The sequence below is a fragment of the Gavialis gangeticus genome, unplaced genomic scaffold (assembly GCF_001723915.1).
Source record: "Gavialis gangeticus isolate Ggan-Ray unplaced genomic scaffold, GavGan_comp1, whole genome shotgun sequence".
In the NCBI taxonomy this organism is placed as follows: Eukaryota; Metazoa; Chordata; order Crocodylia; family Gavialidae; genus Gavialis; species Gavialis gangeticus.
In genome coordinates this window covers 186,020,783-186,026,079 of record NW_017729022.1, presented here as the reverse complement: position 1 = coordinate 186,026,079, position 5,297 = coordinate 186,020,783, and the positions used below count along the sequence as shown (strand labels likewise).

At 43.7% G+C, this 5,297-nt stretch overlaps 1 long non-coding RNA gene across 2 annotated transcripts in view; it reads left to right on the top strand.

Moving 5' to 3' along the window:
- Positions 1–2,000, top strand: part of LOC109296982 — a 17,429-nt gene extending 15,429 nt beyond the window's left edge. For both annotated transcript variants that reach the window (XR_002097128.1, XR_002097129.1), the window contains exon 4: positions 1,989–2,000. This is a non-coding gene — a long non-coding RNA (uncharacterized LOC109296982). The remainder of the gene's footprint in view (positions 1–1,988) is intronic.
- The last annotated feature ends 3,297 nt before the right edge of the window (positions 2,001–5,297 follow it).

Below are 5,297 nucleotides of genomic sequence, written 5' to 3'. Positions count from 1 at the left end.
TTGTTCCCATGTGAATTAGGACCATGGTGTACTGGTCCGAGGGTTGAACGAGGTCCAGGATCATGCCTGTAACATCCTGAATCCGAGTCCCAGGCAGGCAGCAAACCTCACGTGCCATGGGTGCCTCACATGATTGGGTCGGCAGATGGGACCCTCCGTTCCCCTCAGGATGGAGTCTCTGATGACAAGGACTTGGTGTTTCTTCCTCGTGGTGTTCTGTCCATGTTCAGACTGTGCCGTGTGTAGAGTGGCACCATCTCCCCCGGAGGCAACTTCCTCGACCTTCTCCTCTAAGGCTGCCAAGGCCTCGAATCTGTCCTCTGCAGCCCTGATCCCCAGTAGCCTGCTCACTTTGGCCTGGAGCTCCCTCACCTGCTCCTCCAGGGCCCTAAGTTGGGCACAAGAGGGACAGGCAAGGGAGCCTCTAGACCCCTCTCCCACCAACGGCCTCTGGGTCCCCACCAGGCAGCTCCCACAGACAAGGGGGCAAGGAGCCGCTGGCACCACCATGGGCTCCATCTGGGTGGAGGCCTTGGAGGAGCCCAGGGTAGGTGGCACAACTGGCGCAGGGGCCCTAGCGACCACCCTCCATGTCCTTACCACCGGGTCGTGGTCCCTAGCAGCCGCTCCCCATGTTCTTACTATGTCCGTGAAGCTGTGAGTCTTCCTCCCTCTCTTGCTGCAGACTCCTTCCTGGCTCCCGCTGCATGCCCGCCTTGTGCGAACGCTGACATGGCCTTTCAGAGTGTGCCTGTTCACACGCTCTGTTCGTGCACACTGCCTGCACACTGCTCGGGAGTGCGGCTCCCTGCCAGCTCACCTAAGAGGGCTTGAGGGGGAGCCCCCTCTGGATCCTCTGCAGCTGTGCCGGCTCCCTACTCTCTCCTTGCTTACCTTACAGGATCAGCTGCCGCTGCCTCCACTGCTGGTGAGTGTGGGTAGAGGCTGCACACGTGTGCTGGCTGCACACATGCGGCCACTCAGCTCCCAAGGTTAGATTGGGTTAAAAATGGCCATCCAATCTGAATTGGTTCACTCAGGTACAGACCTTGCACCACTTAGGTGAATCCAAGGGTGAACTGTACAGATGTTCAGGACAATTAGATCAGTCTAAAAATGGCTGAGCCAATATAAGTTAATGTTAACTCCAAGGTACACTCAGCTTGGATCAGGTTAACCATTTTTTTAGACTAATCTGTCTGGAATTTCTGTACATTCCCAGCACAGCCTCAGGGCTGGGAAAGCTGCGGGGCTGCACTTTCCTACCCCCTGCCTGGCACTGGTCCCTCTCCCCACCTCTAGATGAACAATGCTCCCCTCCCCCCCATCCTGAAAGACACTTCCAGTACCAGTATTACTAGCATTCACCAGTGCCAGGGCCAGAGCAAGTAAGTTGGAGGAAGGGTGTATAGGATGAGGGGGGGTTGTTCATCTGGGATGGAGGGCTAAAAATACCCCTGGTTCTAATCCAAGGGGGTGGGGAAAAGAGTCCCTCTGCCCCACCACCAGTCCCCCTGATCCTGCCAAATGCTCCTGGGGAATCCCTTTATTGACCATGTAGGAAAAACAGGAACCAAAGCGTACCTCGGAGATAGTGTTATCTTAGGTCAGGTCAACGTGGTGTGGTTGCCATCCTTGGAGGTGTTCAAAAGGAGGCACTTTGTCGAGCTAATTTGAGCTCATTAACCTCCTGCCCATGGTAGGGGACCAGACTTGATTGTCTTCCAGGTCCCTTCCAGTCCACTGATTCTATGCTAGCTCTGGAATTTGAAGCAATATAGTTGTATTGGCTTGGTGCTGTCCCTAGGTCAATTGTCTCTGCTGAGAAGCAGAAGCCCAGGTGCGGTGACATGCTGACATGCCTACACTACTTCCAGGTCTCAAGCTCATGCATACAAAGCTAGCTTGGGTATCAGTGCACAATTCTGTTTTGAAATGTATGTAAACATGCCAAATCTAGATTTTACTCTAGGTTTTTGTTAATGCAGTGGTTTTGTGAGGTCCAAGCACTTGCATTATAGTCAATGGGCCTACTTCACCATTCCCATGTACATTCACTTGTCGTTTATGCCTCTGTAATACTATGAGATCTCTCTTAACATTTTGTAGTGACCTATGTTTTATAAAAAATGTTATATGCTACACTTTATTAATGCTTTGTAACTAGTAGCTAGCACATCATTTATTAAAATCTTTTGAAAAACCATCCATATGTGTTCCCACATGTTGGGGCATACCTACAATTATGTATTTTTTAAAAGTATTTTCTATTAATCATGTAACATTAGTAAAATATTTATAAATGTACCTTAATTTAAAGTGTCACCATGTTCTTCTTACAAATCAATAATCTGTGACAAGTTTATCAGTGAAGAATGATGTTGCATTAGAATAAACTAGTTTCTGACATTCAGAGCTTTGGTGCAGTTATTTTTCCTTATATCACCAATACATACAATTTATCTCTCTTCTCTTCACTTTCAGATTCATAATGTATTTCCTGTTGTCTCTTTCCATGCCCTCAAATCCTTAGGGGGCAATCTTGTAATTACATGCATTAACTCTGTTATTTTGTGGACTTATTATGATTCTGCACCCACAGAAAAAGTAGCTACTGCATTCTTAAATGCCAGATACTCTTTAACTGTAAAGGCACCTACTATTTTATTGAAACTATTCTTGCTTTATTACTGTAAACAACTTTGATCATAATGATGCCATTTGAAAGAGCTGATCAAGCTGAGAAAAATGACACCACAGTCATAAAGTCATACTAAATTTTGCTATTAACATTTTATAGTGCATATAAGAAAAGTGTTCCAAGTTGCAACTACAGACAAAAGAGAAAATTAATTTTACATAAGACTGTAGATGTGAGCATTAGCAATATACTGGTAAAATAATTTGCACCATATTTTTAAGCACAACAGATGACCCTTGATGTATACACAAAGCATATGGGATGCCAGACCCCAGAAAAAAAAATTGTGCTTGCTCTCAGGGGAATATAATATGTTATGTCTCTGATCCCTAAAATAAAGAAAAAACTATTATGGTAGGAAGAAATATCATATGAAACAAAATCAGATGTTAGGCTAAATGCAAACATATTTCAAACTGGCTGTTGGTTCCATTTTAAGCGTTTAACTGGTGTTTTTAATCACTATACCCCAAAACTGATAATTTGACACTGGGGAAAACAATTCCCCTCCTGGGGGCAGGTTCCAATTTAGGGGTTTAATTCCAACTATAGTGGTAAAAAAATAAAAATAAAAAAAGACAACAAAACCAAATGGGTGCTAGTAAAAAGTTCATCAGGAACTTATCAGTAAAAAAATATATACTGCCTTTTTTTTTTTTTTTACTGCAGATTATCAGTTTAAAAAAAGGGTGGGGGGCAGGGTTGGCAACCCTGATTGACTGCAGCAATGGTTTGACTCCTCAAGAGACCCCCCACTTAACCCTATACCCCAATACCTCCAACTGTAATGCTGCCCCCCCTCCCCCAGCCATCCCCCAACCTGCTCCACACACATTCCCAAAAAGGACTACTATCTACCTACCTGTAAGGTGAACAGGATTAGAGGCAGGTGATGATATTTAGCAGCATATTGTTTTGGGGAAAAAGAGAGCTATGGAGGATCCCCTGGGTTACAAAGTCCTGAGAAAATGCTCCCTGCAGGACGCCACACTCCTGCTCGGGTAGCACTACTCTGCTCTGGCCATGAATACTTGCCTCCAGCCTCTTTACAGAGCTCCCAGTTGCTTAGATTTTTTTTACTGATGGCTCTTTCCCTCCCCCTCCAAGACTTTTTGGATGGGTACTTCTCATCTATCTTTACAGATGTTCCATAAATTTAAAGACAACTGGCAACTCTGGATACAGTAGAAATGTTAGGCTTTGCCCCCAAAATACCTTTCTGTACTAAGTGGAGTAGAGCTACATTGTCATAGGCCTATACCCTATCATGGTGTTGCAGGCACTTGTAAGAGTATAAATTGATGTGCCACTTCAGTGCAGCATAGCTGCCCCTTATGGTTAGCTAATAAGCAGGGGGCTAATGCTTTGTCCTCCGCCCCCTCTTCTTTTGGGTGCTGTATTTTCCTGAAAAACTCTCACTATTTATTCTGAATTCTCCTGGAAGCTGGACAATTGGGCTGCACAATGTAGCAGAAAGTTCCTAACGTCTTCCCACTATTCTGTGTGGTGGCATGAGGTAGAATTTAGCTCCAGATAATCAAGCACACCGATTTCAACATGGTTGCAAAATTACTGTTTTGAGATGCTGGCATTTACCTGTTTCTTTAATTGTTGCTACCTGCTGTACTACACAGTGAATTACAAGATATGGTCTGTTAACACTCTCCTTCAGATTCTCACCCACCTTATTTCCTGGAGGAAAAAAAAGGCAACAGACTGTTATTTTACCTCCTTATATGGCTAATTTTATTCCTAGTTGTATTCTTTAGCTATTTTGTCTAATTTCATAGACTTTCACACCTGTATCATAATAAGGGAATTTCTGTGGAATTCTGCTATGTTGACAAGACACTTTGTTTTACAGCAAATGCCTCATGAAGGGGAAAATGGCATTTTAAACAAATACCTGCTAAATTAATAAACTTCATAAATTACAAAATCCCTGAACACCAACTGCTGAAATACAATAACTCTCTGACCCGAACCTATTAAATGAATAAGTCTGCTGTGCATAATTTACACCAATGCTACACATGAAAAATAGCTCATGTAAAAAGAATGCAAGAGAACAAAAATTTTGTAAAGAAACAGAATTCCTATCTGCTAGGGTTCATTTTAACAGCATGGGCCCCTGGGCAGTCTCATCATTCTCACTTCTGTTAGTGTATCACTTTCAGGAATTGTTCAATTATCAGTAATTTAGCAAAAGCTTTTCTCTTGCTTATGCTAGGGCAGGATGACTAAGCCAGTCTCTTTCATAGTCCACCTCACAGTGGATATACAAGGTGTGATTATAATTCCTATAATCAGATTTATAGACCAAACCTCTCTCACAATAGTCATCCCATTAACTTTGTATACATGTACAATAGATGTATAGGTGTAGATGCATAAAATGTAGAGGAGTATGAGGGTTTTATCAGCAAAGGGTAGCAATGATAGAGCTATGAGTTCCAAAGCATTGCTAGAGTTATGTAGAACACTTCCATATGTGTGCTGATTAAAACCCTCTACTATCTGTCCAGTCCATGAGTGATAAACTCCTGACCTGCAGGTCAGATCCAGTCCATGGAGCTACATCTTCTGGTCCATGAGG